Consider the following 17,941-nt stretch of genomic DNA (forward strand, 5'->3'; position numbering starts at 1 on the left):
GCCCTTCATCTCAAGCACCGCTGAACTGGGCCCTTCATCTCAAGCACCGCTGAACAGGGCACCGCCGTCTCAAGCACCGCTGAACAGGGCACCGCCGTCTCAAGCACCACTGAACTGGGCCCTTCATCTCAAGCACCGCTGAACAGGGCACCGCCGTCTCAAGCAGCGCTGAACTGAGCCCTTCATCTCAAGCACCGCTGAACAGGGCACCGCCGTCTCAAGCACCGCTGAACTGGGCCCTTCATCTCAAGCACCGCTGAACAGGGCACCGCCGTGTCAAGCACTGCTGAACAGGGCACCGCCGTCTCAAGCACCGCTGCACTGGGCCCTTCATCTCAAGCACCGCTGAACAGGGTATCGCCGTCTCAAGCACCGCTGAACAGGGCACCGCAGTTTCAAGCACCGCTGAACTGGGCCCTTCATCTCAAGCACCGCTGAACATGGCACCGTCGTCTCAAGCACCGCTGAACAGGGCACCGCCGTCTCAAGCACTGCTGCACTGGACCCTTCATCTCAAGCACCGCTGAACAGGGCACCGCCGTCTCAAGCACCGCTGCACTGGGCCCTTCATCTCAAGCACCGCTGAACTGGGCACCGCCGTCTCAAGCACCGCTGAACAGGGCACCGCCGTCTCAAGCACCGCTGAACAGGGCACCGCCGTCTCAAGCACTGCTGAACTGGGCCCTTCATCTCAAGCACCGCTGAACATGGCACTGCCGTCTCAAGCACCGCTGAACAGGGCACCGCCGTCTCAAGCACCGCTGAACTGGGCCCTTCATCTCAAGCACCGCTGAACAGGGCACCGCCGTCTCAAGCACCGCTGCACTGGGCCCTTCATCTCAAGCACCGCTGAACAGGGCACCGCCGTCTCAAGCACCGCTGAACATGGCACCGCCGTCTCACGCACCGCTGAACATGGCACCGCCGTCTCAAGCACCGCTGAACATGGCACCGCCGTCTCAAGCACCGCTGAACAGGGCCCTTCATCTCAAGCACCGCTGAACAGGGCACCGCCGTGTCAAGCACCGCTGAACTGGGCCCTTCATCTCAAGCACCGCTGAACAGGGCACCGCCGTCTCAAGCACCGCTGAACAGGGCACCGCCGTCTCAAGCAACGCTGCACTGGGCCCTTCATCTCAAGCTCCTCTGAACAGGGCACTGCCGTCTCAAGCACCGCTGAACAGGGCACCGCCGTCCCAAGCACCGCTGAACTGGGCCCTTCATCTCAAGCACCGCTGAACATGGCACCGCTGTCTCAAGCACCGCTGAACAAGGCACCGCCGTCCCAAGCACCGCTGAACTGGGCCCTTCATCTCAAGCACCGCTGAACAGGGCACCGCCGTCTCAAGCACCGCTGCACTGGGCCCTTCATCTCAAGCACCGCTGAACTGGGCCCTTCATCTCAAGCACCGCTGAACAGGGCACCGCCGTCTCAAGCACCGCTGAACAGGGCACTGCCGTCTCAAGCAGCGCTGAACTGGGCCCTTCATCTCAAGCACCGCTGAACAGGCCACCGCCGTCTCAAGCACCGCTGAACTGGGCCCTTCATCTCTAGCACCGCTGAACAGGGCACCGCCGTCTCAAGCACCGCTGCACTGGGCCCTTCATCTCAAGCACCGCTGAACTGGGCCCTTCATCTCAAGCACCGCTGAACAGGGCACCGCCGTCTCAAGCACCGCTGAACTGGGCCCTTCATCTCAAGCACCGCTGAACAGGGCACCGCCGTCTCAAGCACCGCTGAACAGGGCACCGCCGTCTCAAGCACCGCTGCACTGGGCCCTTCATCTCAAGAACCGCTGGCCCATTGGCGGAAGGGGCAGTGCCGCATCTGTGTCGGGCAGGGCTGCACGAAGCACTCTGGGCACCAGTCCCCCTCCAGAACCAGTGGACTCTGTCATCCACTTGAGAGACTGTGGCTTTGCACTCCCCAGGATGCAGCAGTGGGTAACCCACCCACTGTATGGACTTGAGAGACTGTGGCTTTGCACTCCCCAGGATGGAAAAGTGGGCAACCCACCCACTGTATGGACTTGAGAGACTGTGACTTTGCACTCCCCAGGATGGAAAAGTGGGCAAACCACCCACTGTAGAGACTTGAGAGACTGTGGCTTTGCACTCCCCAGGATGGACAGAGGCCCCTCGTGGATCTGGCGTTGTGTACTCATGTGGCTGAGGTGCCTGTAGTTTTTCTATCTGATGCCCCTGCAGTGTTCTCTCCGTTGGTGTCAGGTATCCTGTGTGGGCCTTGCCCATGTGATTTGGGCCCAGTGGTCCATGGACAATGACTGCTAAAATTATCGGACTTTTAATATTTATGTATATATTAGTTTTAAATGTGTGATATTTTTATAAGCCAATAATACAATATATTCGACTGTTTATGATCATTTCCTTTTGTCTTTGCATTCTTCCGCGGGGTTTGGGGGTTGTAACAGTGATGTATTGCTATGCATTGATGTGTGTGTTGTAGTGGGTGAGGGTGGTGGTGGGTGTGTCGCGTATGTGTGCCCGTAATATTTTCTCCTCCCCCCTCCCCTGTGTCGTAGGTGCAGTACTCACCGTTGTCTTCTGCGCCGGCGTTTGTGCTCCTGGTAGAGGAGCAGGAATACAGTAGCTGGGAGGATGTGTAGTTCGGGTTCCATGCTGTCCAGATTCCTCGTGGGGTGTATGGAGGTGAGCGTTTTCCGTTTGGAATGGCTGTTTCCGCCGTGTTTTTATCGGCGGGGCTACCGCCCCGGAAAAGGTGGCGGATTGGTGGGTTGTGATAGGGTGGGCGGTACATTGACTCCCGCCTGTCTGTTGGCGGTGACCGCTGCGCTGTTTGTTTGTCCCGCCGTGGCCGCGGAGTGTTAAAGTGGCGGTCTCTGTTGGCGGTTTCCGCCAGGGTCAGAATTCCATTTTTTTAACCGCCAGCCTGTTGGCGGGTTAGCCGCCGCTTTAACACCGACCGCCAGGGTTGAAATGACCCCCTATGTGTTTTCTCCTAATTGTAAAATGCAGGGATTACTATAACCTGAAATTCTCAGATACAATGTGTCCAGTCACTTACACTAGTCTGGGGATATAATGGATGTACTATTCCTAAATGTCGCCCTGTAATTGAATAAACATAGGTCAATCAGGGGAAGCAAAGTCAACACGTATTGATACAGTGACGATGTCATCAATAAAAGGTCATGAAACAACAGTGTCAGACAGTGGGACAGTACGGTGAAGGTGTCAAACGTGGTACAAGTATGCATGCACGGGGAAGAAAAACAGCTCACCGTCCCTATTAGGGAGCACGCTTCATGGGACCACACAGACCAGTGGTCAGGCGCAAACTACTCTAAAGCAGGGGTACAAAAATATCAAAAAGCAGTAAAACAATTAGTTAAAGTATGCAGTGGAATGTCTAGTCAAACATATGGGAAATATATCAAATATTTATGCCCAAGTGGCAATATACATATCTTAGTGCAGGAATCATTGTCAGACTATAAGAATCATATGCATGGTAGGTAATCATGTCAAAATAATCAGTAAGACAAGGATAAACTATTCCTTATTAAAGAAAAGATCTTGTGGTAAACAGTCAGACACCCACTGTGAACCAATAATGTGAGTGATCTGTTGGCTACATACAAAAGGAATACATTTACAAAGCTGAATTCGGCAGTGGCTATGTCAACCATAGTACTCGGTTAAGCATGAAACAACACGGGAGAGTAAACCTCACTCTCCCTCAGTGTTGAAACAGAAAATCGGGAATTCGTTGAGAAATAGATCGTTAAAAATAAACAAAGCCGGTATTAAATAAAAAGCACGGGATGATCAAAGTCTTACTGCAGGGTTAAAGGTAAATTCCCATCAATATGCGGGATTAGTAAGTAATAATAGCTTACTTGGTATGCTGCTGCCATCAACAGGTAACCTACCCGGGTCCGTGTTCCCGAATGAATGGGGAACCGCGCGGTACGCTCGGATTAAAAGCGTCCGCGGCCCGGAAGCCGTTGCCGTGTGACCCAGATCGCGTTGCTGAGTCACCAGGCATGACGTATGCCGGGACTCCGCACAGGGAGAGTGGAAAGAGAAGAAGGACTCACTCCATGGAGCCATAAAAATAGAAACAAAAAGAGGACTCGAATCGATATAGAGTCCGTAAATACAGAGACAATAAAGGATTCAGTCAAGACGTGGTATTCAAATTACTATCCTTGTTAGCAATAGTAAGCATGTAAAAATGAATGGACACAAGTGAAAAGGGAAAACTAGACTTGAAATAGAAGTGTGACATTTAATCATAATCAAGGCAATGGTTATGAACACATAAGTAAACCCAATCACAGGCATAAAATACTAATGTGCCAGACTGGTCCATGGGATATCATCATTGAGTCCATTAACATGGGTGTGCAATTTAAACACCCACTGTTGTTCTAATTCGAAAAGAGAACTGGTGTTGTTGTGTGGATTAGTCTGTAAAACAACCCACCACATGTCATCTGGGCTGTGTTTAACTTCTAAGTAGTGAATGCTCAATTTGGTAGTAGTACGACCTCATCTGATGTTACTGCGATGTTCATTAATTCGCAGTTTCACTGCTCGTGTGGTCATTCCCACATAGTGTAACCCACAAGGGCATGTGATCAAATACATACAGTTACGAGTATTACAATTGGTATGTTTAAATAGGTGATATGTCCCTATTGGTTCAAGATCAAGAGACTTTAAACGTTTTTTTAGGGCACAGGCTTTACAATTGCCACATGGGAAATGGCCGGTGACGGGTGGAATGTCCCAAATAAATTTCTGTCTGGGTGTAGAGAAGCGGGACAGTGTATTGTATATATCGTCATACATCAAAACCAAGATCGGTAACGGTTTGAAGGCCAATCCTCGATGATGGTGGTGTTACCTGATGCGCACCGTGAATGGCTCCATTGCTACCGCAAATAGAAGCGGCGATAAAGGGCATCCCTGCTGGGTGCCTCTAGCGACAGGGAAAGGTTCAGTGATGGAGCCATTAATGCGTAATCTACCCAAGGGCTTTGTGAATAGTAATTTAATTAGCTGGATACATTTGGGGCTAAGGCCCAGCCAAGTCAGAGGCACAAACAGAAAAGGCCACTCTAATGAATCAAATGCTTTGGTTGTGTCCAAAAATACTGCTGCTGCCCAGGTCGCAGCACCCATTGATTGCACCACAGCAAAGTATGTTTGCAGATTATTTAAAGTCGATCTGCCTGGGACAAATCCAGACTGGTCTGGTAATACTATGGTGGGCAGCAGAGGTAACAATCTTAAGGCGATCAACTTAGCGACAATCTTGGCAATAGTTATTAGTGAAAGTGGGTGGTAAGAATTGCATCGTGCCAGGTCTTTGCTGGGTTTGAGAACAGTCACAGTTACTGCTTCCAGCAGGGAGGATAGTAAAATACCACTTGCAATGGACTCAGCATACATCTCAAGGCGGTGCAGGGCTAAAAGATCTGCATGTTCCTTATAAAACAACGCTGTTAGACCATCCAGGCAAGGTGCTTTGTCCCTGGGGAGCCCCGGATGACATGAATAATGTTGTCCTCTGAAAAGAGTAAATCTAAGAATTGTCTGTGGCCTTCTACCCAGAGAAGGCTAAACATTTCAAAGTATTTAGTAATTGCTTTCTTGTCATACGAGTCAGACGAGGAGTACAGAGTGACGTAGAATGCCTTCATTGCCTGTTGCACTGCCCCAGTGCCCAACTGTAGGCCATCCCTTTCATCCTCCAGCGCAACTATGTAGTCACTCGCCCATGGTTTATGCAGAAGAGTAGCAAGCGTTTTCCCGGCTCTGTCCCCCCTCTCCATATTGTTGTGCACGCATCGGCTTCCCAAGGTTGCAAACCTCACATTGCGCCACTTCGTTGAACTGGCCCAGTCTAACTTGGACATCCACCAGGAATGTCATATCCCCTTAGAAGATCGCCCACTTTATGCTCCAATCCAGTAATGTCCCAGCGCAACATGTGAAGAATATGTTGTTTGGCAAGGCATACCCCCCTGATGACCACTTTGAAAGCCTCCTAGACAGTCCCAGGGGATTGTACTGTGCCTTTATTATGGGTAAAATAGTCTACAATAGCCTGCTGTACCTCACCCCTGAAAACCTGATTGTGCAGGGCTGCCGTCGGCAGTTGCCATGTGAATGCTAGCTGTACCCCACCAGGGATGCACATCTCTTGAAGAACCTGGGAGAGATCAGATAGCGTGTGCAGGCAATGTGTCACTTTGTGCATCCATGTGCCTGCATCCCTGGTGGTGATCCACATACCTATTAGGGACCAGCTGTGTGGTACTAGTCCATTTCCAATAATGACGGAGCCAAGCTCTCCTGTGGCTGCCGGGTGAGGGGATAGTGCAGAGCTGTCTCGGTCGACAGAGGGGTCCAGCACCACATTAAAGTCACCCCTCACAACCCACAGAAGGGCTCCATGCCCCAAAGTTCCATCTAGTTGCCAAGATTTCCGGGTTGGGGCCATTGACAGACAGGAGCCCAAAGGGGCGGTCAAACAGTGCACCAGATATCATAACATAATGGCCTGACGGTTGCAGAGCACCTTTCTAGTCCGCCATGGGAGTCCCTTGCGGATGAGTATTGCCACCCCTGGAGCATAACAGGAGTAATGTTTGATATGTGATTCCCGAAACTACCCGCCCGCAGGCGCGCCTTGGTGTCTGCTGTGAAATGTGTTTCCTGCAGCATGCATATGTCGACTGCGTGCCTCTTCAGATGTGCTGACACTTGGCCCACTTTGCGCGTGTCATTTAGGCCACGAATATTCCATATCAGGCATTTCAGCATGTTAGGAGTAGTGTGAGGCTGCACAATATCACTCATTTATGGTATTGGAGTGGGACTGCAGCAAAGTGTGTGAGAAGAGCACTATTGTACCAAGGGACAAACAACAGCAGCGGCTACCATAACATCAATCAACAAACCAAAATGACCCCAGCCACCCACCTGAAAGATCCCACTCCTAAAACAGTCCAAACAGTCCCCCACTGGGAGGGAGCATACGAACAACCATTTTTCACAAGGGAGCAGCATCAGGATGATTCAATTGATTGTAATTTAGCAGCTTTACGAACACCTGTGGCAGGCTGTGAGTTTGAGAATTTCATTTCATAACACAATTGATTCTTGACCAAATTGTTGTAAGATGTTGGAACAAAAACGTTCAAGAAAAGCTTTTGATGTTGTAAAATCCCACTTTGACGTAGACAATAGGCGTACTGAAATGTATCTAACTTTCACACAAATCTGCCATTTTTCACTAGCTGTGCAAATGTTGTTTTTTTAGATTGTATTTTTGCATTTATTCATAATAACACCAAACATACCCATCAGTGAGGTCATTAAGTACACATTATAGTCACAGTAGAAAGTAAGGAGCAACAGAGTCGTATATCCATCATACGTATAATTCAATAAGAAGGCGTCATACCGCCACTAACCGCAGTATGAACAAAACTGCATCAGTGAGACCTCCTAATGTATATAACGAAGGTATCAACGGAGGGAGAGCAGAGAACAGAATGAAGAAGAATAAAAAGGGAAATGGGAAAGTAAGAATATGTAGCTGGAAAAAGTGTGGGGGGAACAAGGACATTGCATCCGTCAGATCACCAATATAAATGCAAGCAGTGATTGGATTGCATGGTAGGGGAGCATAACTAGTGCATGGTCAATGGGGAATGCTGGGCGACGATATGTTGTTTGGTTCACGAGTCTCCAAAAAGGATTGCAGGGGGGCCCATATGTCTCTCGGTCAGGAGCCCTCAGGCATAAGTTCCCAGTGTATCATTAGTTGTTCCTGACAATACGAAGCATCCTGCAACCATTCAGAGCAACAGGGGGTTCAATGTCCCCCCAGCACAACGCGACCCTATGCATAGCCAGCAGCAGCTGTCCCCCCATCTGTGCGCGTTGGGTGTCCCCTCAACATATCCCAAAAGGGCAAGTTTAGGGGTATGTGGCAGCTGGAGCCCAGTCATCTCCTCAGTCGCCCGCAGCACCTCCATCCAATATTCATGCAGCGCCGTGCAGCTCCACGCCAGATGCAAAAAGTCTGCATTAGGGGCCAGACACCTCTTGCAATGGTCATCAGCTCGGGGATCCATACCCTTCAATCTACGGGGCATGCAATACAAACAATATAGAAAATTGAAGTGAATAAGGCGCAGTCTGTAGATGGGGGGACAGCTCTCTCATATGCGCGCAGCATCTTCGCCACTTATCATCCTGAATGGTTTCACCCATGTCCACCTCCCAGTGGGCTCTGGCTTTAACCTCAGTCTCAGCCACAGCGTTCTGCATGCAAATATATAACCTCATAATAAGCATGCGCGGGGATTGCGTTTGATACAGAAGCTCCAGCGCTCGACGCGTCTGGGGTCCTGCAGGAAAGCAGGAGTAACGCGCACGGATCATGGTGCGAATTCTGAGAAAGAATAGTCGGTGCAGTGCAGTGTTGTGCACATAACCAAGTGCGGCCTCTGAGGAGATGAACTTCTCATCAGAGAACCAAGATTCCAAGATAGTTAAGTTGGTCTCACCTAGAAACTCACAGACCCAGGCATTCTCCGACAACTGCATGTCAGCAACATCCAGCACCGGTATCGAAGGTGCAAATACCTCTCGCACATCAGTGTGCCGCAACAGGGCAGTCCAGGCTCTCGCTGTACAGGCCACAATGTTGAGCCCTTGCCGTCTGGGTCTGATCGGGCCAACCAGCACCCGCAGCAGTCTATTAGGCAACACAGTGTCGCTTTGAGGTGCCAAATATGGCAAGTATCGGATAGGGGGTGTAGCCAAAAATGCGCAAAAAGTGCCTGTGCACAGTGATGATAGAGTGCTAGATCCGGGGCCACCAGACCTCCCAGTTCGAACGGAAGTGTAAATTTTTCCTATGATATTCTGGGCTGCCGACCAGCCCAGTCCAGAGTCACAAGTGCGGACCTAAGCTGCTTCAGAAAACTTGCTGTAAGGACAATAGGTAGATTGATAAATAGGTATAGAAATCTGGGCAGAATAACCATCTTCGCTGTCGCTATGCGACCCATCAGTGAAAGCAGCAATGAACGCCACACCTCCACCTTATCTTGCAATCACATAATAGCTTTGCCGTAATTAGCTGACCAGAGCGTGTTAACGTCCCTACTCAGCCAGATACCCAAATACCGCACCGGTCCGTCAGCCCAGCCGAGGGAGTATCTAGAGAAAAACTGCACCATCGCCTCGGATAGAGGCAACACCACTGACTTGGACCAGTTGATGGTGATCCCAGAAATCTGCCCAAACCAAACTATCTCATCCAACAGAACGTCAACGTGTAGCTGCAGGTCGTGAACATATAGGGCAACATCGTCCAGATACATGGATATTAATATTGGATGTTGTCGAAATGCCAAGCCCCTATGATTGTGATGCTGTCGCAGGCGAGCCGCAAGAAGCTCCATCGCGACAGCAAAAAGCAGTGGAGAGAGTAGGCATCCTTGGCAAGTGCCCCTGGCAATCTGGAAGAGGTCAGAAACATTCCCATTGACTCTCAGCGGGGCAGACAGCTGAGAGTACAGCAGGCGGATCAGCTGAATAAACCTAGAACTCAACCCAACCAGAGCTAACAAAGCAAACATATATGGCCACACCAGAGCCAAATGCCTTAGTGGCATCAAGGAACACTGCCGCTGCACGGTCATGAGGATCAATTATGCTAGATATCGCAAAATAGGTGCAGAGGTTATATGAGGTGGAGCATCCCAGCACAAAGCTGGACTGCTCTGGCAGCATCAGGGAAGGGAGCAAAGACTGCAATCGGGCCGCAATTAGCTTCACTAGGATCCTATTGTCAATACTGAATCGCAACAACACAGGTCTTTCCCAAGCTTTAAGATAGTCACAATGAGAGCCTCTCGCAACGAGGCTGGAAGAAGACTGGTCTCAAGTGCCTCAGCATAAACCTCCAAGAGGTGCGGTGCTAATATATCTGCATATTCCTTATAGAAGGAGGGCGTCAGGCTATCCAGCCCAGGTGCCTCATACCCAGGTAAACTGCGTATAGCCTGAATCACATCGTCCACTGAAAAGGAAGAGTCTAAATATTGCCTATGCGCATTCTCAAACAACAAGAGGCTGATACTTGCAAAGTAGTCAGTGGTGGCCGCTGAGTTCAGCACCGAGGGTTCAGCATACAGATCCAAACAGATGTCAGTGAGGACATGCCTGATCTCCTCAGTGCTGGTATTTCGCGCACCAGTCAAATCAGTCAGATCTACAATATATTTACTTGCTCACGGCTTACAGAGCATTGTGGCCAGTGTGCGGCCAGCCCTCTCACCCTCGTCATATCTCCTTGCCGTAGCGTTCTTCCCTAGAAAGCAAACTTCGCGAAGGGCAGCCTCCTCAAACTGTGTCACCTTTCCTCTCAGGGCAGCCAAAAGGTCCCCCGACCAAGTGTTTTTCAAGATCGGCAATCTGGGCCTCCAGATCTGCCAAATCCCGCCTTAACACCTTCAGCACTCTATGCTGTTTAGAGAGGCAGATCCCGCGGATCACCACATTGCAAGCCTCCCACATGGTGCAAGAAGTGGTCACCGACCCCTGATCCTCAGCAAAGTAGAGGACGATGGCGTTACGTATCTCATCCCTAAATACCTGATCCTAAAGCGCACCATGAGGAAGCCTCCACATAAAGGCACACCCCGAGCCTCTAAGAACAACCAACTCCAACATGACCGGCAAATGATCCGACAAGGTACGGGCCTTATGCTTAATTGTCTGCGTCCAGAGCACAACATCCCCGGTGCTGAGCCATCTGTCTATACAGGACCAACTACCAGGCACATAATTGATGCAGGTACCTTCCCTATCAGTTCCATGCTTGCCCTCCATAGGTCCACCAAAGCACCCTCAGCCATCACGAGAGACAAGGCCCTGGCCACCGCTACATGCTGTGGTCTAGCCTGGCTTTCGCGATCTGCATGAAGTCCAGAATCACATTGAAGTCACCCCCCCACAGCAGGGACCCGGGAGCCAGTAAGTCAACCTGCCACCCCACTTCCCCAAAAAAATCAGGGTCATCAGTATTTGGGCCGTAAATCGACACCAATCTGCATGGTCTATCAAGCAGGGTGCCACGCAGCATAACATGGCAACCGTTCGGATCCACAAGTACCTTCTCAGTGCGCCATTGAAGCCCCTACCGAATCAAAATCGCCATGCCTCGTGCATATCGCGAATACATCGCAGCGTAACACTCACCAAGCCAATCAGCTTTTATCCAGTGTTTTGTGGCTTCCACCAGGTGAGTCTCTTGCAGCATACAAATATCAATCGCATGTCGCTGCATATAGGAAGATAAAAATCGCATCTTACACCCATCATTCAGCCTGCGAACATTCCAAGTGAGGCAGCGCACAGGCGTCACACTTTTTTGTGCCATCCCATCACCTTATCTAAACATACATCTCCCCATACCATCACAAGAGAGGCATCAGCGGCACGCAAGGAAAGGAGCAGGAGTGAAAGAAAAAAGACATGAGGAGTAAACCAAGTACAGAACATTACCAACCCCCACCCACGCCGGCCCCCCGAATGGGTCAGTACTACAGTCCCACCCATACCCAAATGCATATCCCATAACATATTAGCAAAAATTTGAATGGACAAGCTCAATGGGGCATCAGCGAGGCCATCCGAGAACCATCCCACACGGGATGGAAGGTAAAGGGGACCATCAATGTAGGATATATAGCAGAATAGCCCGCACTATCATTTAAACCAACAACAAATTTGCAGGCCACGTGGCACTGAGCAAGGTCACAGGGGTCCCAAACAGTAAAATTTATTTAGTCATTGTCACTTTAAGAATCTCCATCTCCGCCAGCAGCCCATGGGCTCTCTGACAGCGCTTTCTTAGGAACAGATTTAGCGTATTTAGCGGCCAGTTTCGGGTCAGTAAAGAAGTGCAGCTTTGCCCCTATGTTGCACTTGCAGCTTAACTGGGTAAATGAGGGAGTATTTAGCATCGGTCTGGCTCAGAGTGTGTTCGACCAGCAAGAAGGCTTTATGGGCCGCCTGCACCCCAGGAGTATAGTCGGGGAAGATACACAGTTCAGTGTTATTATACATAACAGGCCTGCGCTCTCTGGCCAGATGAAGTATAGTGTCCCTATCTCTATAGTTCAATAAGCGTACAATGATAGGGCATGCCTTGGCCCCCGGCAGAGGTCCAGGCCCCAGAGATCTGTGGGCCCTCTCCTCCACCACAACCAGGAGAGCTCGCCAGGAAATAGCGCAGATAGCATGGTTTCGACATAGTCATCCATGCGCCCCATGGCCGTCAACTCAGGGAGGCCCAGAATGCGGATGTTATTACGGCCGGACCAGGCCTCAAGCTCCTCGTTTTCATTACTGATCACCTCCAGCACGCGCTCCATGAGCAGCAACTGTTCTCCGGCGCCAAGGCGACCATCCTCCAAGTCCAAGGTGCGTGATTCCAGCTGCTCAAAACGGGTGTCATGACCATCCACCTGTTCCTTTAAATGATCCATTTGCTCAGTTAAATGGTCAAGCTTGGAGTCAATACTAGCCAGGCTATGCTTGAGGTCTAAAAACATAGCCTCACGGAGGATGCAGAAGTCTCCTCCGCAGGTCATCCGCCAACTGCCCGGCCAAGCCACTTTTCTTTTTCCCACCATCAAGGCTGCTTCTGGTCAGCTTTCCCCAGTTGACCAGGCCGATGTCCAACTGGGCACTACTGCACCACACCAGTAGAAGTCAGCTGATAAGTGGGGCAACCTAGAGACAGGAGCTCCGTGCGGGCACTCACTCCTGCTGGTCGGTCACCTCACAGCAAAGCAGGAGGAAGGAGAGGGGGTGCCAGGCACCAGAGCCAGGTCTGCGTCCGTCACCCCACAGCTGGCAGCAGTCACAAAAGCCAGTTACAGCAGCCCGCAGCAGCAGCACTCCCATCCACGGGGCCACGGTGAGTGTGGGGAAAAACAACATCTGTCCTAATCTTCATGGAACCACACTTTTCGCAGTTTAAAGTTCATCAAATTTCTCTGGTCACTGATAACTTTACAAGCTTTTCTAAAATCTTCCAGATGTTGCCTCCAATTACATTAAGTTTCTTCCAATGGTAAACGTCACTTTTGAAGTAGGGTAACTATGCTCATCCTAAGTCTATGACAAGGCCTTGCCCTTTCATACTCACAATATCTTTTCTAGAACAGTATGCTTGCTGCATCATTGGTAGCGAGAAGAATGTTTCTTTTAATTTTGGCAATGTCTTTTTTCCAAATACAAATTGTTAGAAATTGGGTTGTTGGTTGAGCCTAGGTCAAGCAGCAACCACAAGCCCAGTCAGGGTAAGATACATGCAAACCCTAAATTAACCTTTTCTCGCCCTCTGGTAGCTTGGCACAGAGAAATCAGGCTTCACGTAAAGGCAGTCTGTTAAGTATTTGTTCAACACTTCAAGCAGTAAAACAGTGAAAACACCAAACAAAAAGATTCCACATTAAGTTAGAAAAATAGATCAAAATATAATAAATAAAAAATACCAAAATGACCAAAATCCAATAAGAAGACCCAGTGAAATTGAATTTTGAAGTTTTCAGTAAAAATAGCACTCAGAAGCATAAAGTGCAAACTATGGATATTTGGTTGTACTGAACACAAAGGCAAAAGTTCAGGCCAACTGCGATGGAGGGCTGGCCGGCTACAGGGATCCATGTGGGCCTGCTGAACCTAAGTTTGGTGTGCGTTGCGTTGATTTGATTAAAATTGAACTGGGAAGTTTCCCAATACAAAATGGCCACCAGTGTTTTGAATGTGATGACGCACACACGTTGACGTGACGCTGTCATGTGCATGGCCATCCAAGGAATCTGGCTCGAGGAGCGCTGTCTGTGTGCCATTCCCACCAGGTACGCAGTCCGTATCTGCAGGGAGGCGATTGAGTGGATGCCCCAACTCCAATAATAGCACATGAAACGCGCTTTCAATACATCCAACTAAAACAGTAGTCACACTAGGAAAATTGCTTAGCACTGTGCACACTGCCAGGACAGGTGTCCAATCCTTAAACATCGATGATCTGTAGATCTGTCACCAAACTTTCCAATGTTCGACACTTTGTAACAAGGCTTTACTGTCATGTGGGCTGTGGTCACTCTCTTCAAATATGTAGTAGTTTTGCCATCCAAAACCAAACAGAGATGAAAGGTTGAAGAGCTTTATTCACCACAACCACAGCCCAGGCTGCAACAGCAGTAACTGCCACTGATTAGAACATTACAATCAACCTCCTAGCTTTCCACTTACCAGTAGTCTAAGAAGTTACCATCACAGGAATAAAGAGAACATGATGTTAAAGGAATTTCACCACACTGTTATTTGCTAAACTCCTGCCTTGCTGTGCCGCTGTACTGCCTGTTGCCTTCTTGCCTGAGTGAGAAGTACTGGACCTGCATCACTTGAACCCAGAGTGACTCTAAGGGCTTGCTGGCTGGCCTCCTTATCTGAAGTCTTGGGGACATAAAAGACTTTCAACCATTCTGATTTTGAACTTGGACTCTGCCATCTGTAAGTGTGCACTGCCAAGTGGTGCCAACCCTGTCCTGGACCCTTGGAAGTGGTCCTAAGGTGTTGTTTTCTCAGCAGAACCGACACATCCTCTGCTAAGCAAACCACCCTGAAGCGAACCAATGCATCTCCTCGGCTGAGTGGTGCATCTTTCAACAGAAACGATGTATTGTTGCCTGTGTGTGGATTGGGCCTGTGCAAAAGGCTCGATTTGCCACCACATTCTTCATAATGGGACCAACTCATTGCCTTTGGAACCGCTGCTCTGTTCTCGGGCATAACTTGGTCAGTAAAGGTTGGGGGGGGGGTGTGAGCTACAGATTCCCCAACAATCACTCTGGCACATAATGGTACAAATACATTATACGTCAAGGATGGTGCAGGAGAGGGGCTTATGCGCAAGTGGAAAGCGAGAGGAATGCACATTGGTAGGGGCACTAATTGAGATAAAGCACATTATTTTATTTAAATAACCAATTTTTTATAATTCTTTTTAAACACAGACAGAGAGTTTTTGTGTGTGCGTTTTTGTCTGCCTGTGTAAAAGAGTCTGGTGAAATCTGACACCTCACCATACCCAACCAAAAGCACCTGTACCCAACTATTGATTAAAAATGCATTTACTAGGGAGGTGCAACACCCCAAACACACCCCCTGAAGCTACGCCATCAATGGCGGCTTCAACAACGCTGCCGAAACTCTGTATCGTAGCTTCACTGCTCATTGTAAGTGACACATCTCCTCGATACCAGCCTTCGCATCACAAGCCCTTCGACAGGATCCTCAATATCAACGCAACAGAACCTCACACCGCAACCTTGCCGCATGTCAGAAATGAGGCATTACCTCTGCTGTGCGACAGATCTTCAATGCGCATCAACATTGGTGAGTTGATGTTGTAGTGTCTTACAGCTGTAAGAGCTAGAGCCCCTTGTCTAGGGCCGGACTTATGACAGACATTACGTAATCGACCTGGGAGGTGTTAGGGTATGATCTCTAACAGGTTTTGCACTGAGAGTTGAATGTTGTACACTGAACTATGAACTTCATGTGTGGTGTGTTCTTGTGCATGCTACCAGGATGGAGAGGACAAAATAAGTGGCAACGAGGATTGGCTACATGCCACAAAGACACAGAAGTGCTCTCCCTGAGAGTTTGCAAGAAACAGCAAACTACTCAAGCGTACCATGTGCACCCAAACAGAAACATAGAAGACTGCAGTTGGCGTATGTGGAGTGCAAGCGCCATTCCAGCCCAGACGTGGCCTTGTGGAGAAGTTGAAGGCCCCACAAGGGAGCACCATTGGAAAAGCCCACCAAGACTTGCTGGTTAGACTAAGAAAAAAAGAAGGTGATGTGCCACAACACTGCGTCATCGGTCATACAAAGAAAATGCTAAAGGCAGTGAAAACCAGGTACAACACAGTGAAGTTTACTTACCGGCCTTACGACTTCAGACTGGACAAGGTGACTCAAGAGCAAACACAAGAGTTATGCTCGATAAGTTGTTAATCCCCGAAGAAGCCTCCAGTGACAGACAAGGTGGGAGCTGGTGGCATTCATCACAACTCAAAAGGTCTACAAAAAGATTTCTTGGAGCTGCCGCAAGAGACATGGAATAAAGTGCTGCTGTATTCTTGAAACCTCTGCCACCATTCAATACTGTCAGAAAACAGAATATTGGCACCAGATGGACCACATAGATCGAGACTTTTGTTGATTGATTTCATAGATGATCTGGAAGAAGTAAGTGATGAGAAATTCATTAAATTCTTAAAGAATCTCGCTGGTGAAAGAGTAAAAGAAGTGATAAAGAAACTCTCACAGACTGACAATGTCTTACCTTCAAATCAAAAAAGCATTAGGAGCCAAGTTCACTCCGATGCCAGACGTTGACTATGAAAGGTACATTTTCAATCAAGCGAGACAACAAATTGGTGAAACGATGGATAAGTTAGTTGAAAGACTAGATGTGCTCGTCAAACATTACAAATTTAGTGAATTTAATGATGAATCCATGCGCCTCAGAGTGATTGATGCTTGTTTGCCGGACTTGTTCAGAAGATGCATGTTGCGAGAGACACCCAGCCTGGAAAAGGTATTATTGGCTGCTAGAGCTGAGGAACGAGCTGATCGGCATGCTGCTAACATGGAAGCTGGAAGAGCAAAAGGTAAGCCGCCATTAGCCACGAAGAGTAGACACCAGCACCAAGGAGATGCCCATAAGTTGACATCCTCGAAAAAAGAAAGACTGTGTTTTCAATGTGCATTTTCACTTCCACACAAGAAAAAATGTCCAGCCATTGGACAAAAGTGTAAAGGGTGCGGAAAGAAGAAGCACTTCATAACCGTTTGCAAAGCAAAGGGAAAACCAAGTGCATCGCGGCAGAATAGAACATGGGCACCAGAAGGTTACAGAAGCCGTCTTGCCACACCCATTAAGACAAAAAACCATCTCAACTTCGACAGTTTGAAACTGAATGAAGTTGATTGTCATCAAGTTCACCCTGCAGGAATTCCTTGACGTCACCATTGAGTGACAGTGAAGAGGGTTATTGTGTGATGATCATAGCTAAAAGGGAACAACATGCACAATATGCACAAGTGGGCCTTGCCACTTGGAAGGAAGTCGAAAAAAAGGGGAAAAAGAGTGAGCTGAGAAAGCAGAAGAACTCTTATGGACATTGCCCCAAAATCAAACTGAAAATCAATGGTCGCCCTGTGACTTTTGTAATCGATAGCAGTGAGTCAGTCAACATCATGCCAGTTGAACAGTTTCACAGCGTATCGCCAGCACTGCAACTCAAAGCCTCAAGCATGAAGGTGTACACATGGACTGATTTCCAACCGTTGCGGAGTCAAGGATCATTCATAGCGACCATGCGGCATAAAAAGACATATGTGCAGGTCAAAATTCACGTTCTTCAAGGTACTCCATCTATTGCATGCCTACTTAGCTTTGCAAATGCTCTTGAAATGGGGCTGATATCCATCAATTACAACCTAAATATGCAACTAAAAATTGTGAGTCAGTTCCCATCACTTTGTCATGGTCTAGGAAGGCTCAAAATAATGAAGGTGCAATTTCATATCAATGAAGACTTCAAACCTGTTGTACAATCACACTGCAGGGTGGCAGTTGATCTAGAAGAAGAGGTCAAGAAGGAGCTAGAAGCTTTGGTGAAACATGATATTATTGAGCACTCTATTGGTCCCACACCATGCGCCAAAAAAGGACTGTGGAGATGCAGTGCGCATTTGTAGGGATATGCACCAAGCCAACAAAGCAACTGAGACAGAGATCCTGGTCTGTACATTGCGGATATGATCAT

The sequence above is a fragment of the Pleurodeles waltl genome, chromosome 2_2 (assembly GCF_031143425.1).
Source record: "Pleurodeles waltl isolate 20211129_DDA chromosome 2_2, aPleWal1.hap1.20221129, whole genome shotgun sequence".
Lineage (NCBI taxonomy): Eukaryota > Metazoa > Chordata > Amphibia > Caudata > Salamandridae > Pleurodeles > Pleurodeles waltl.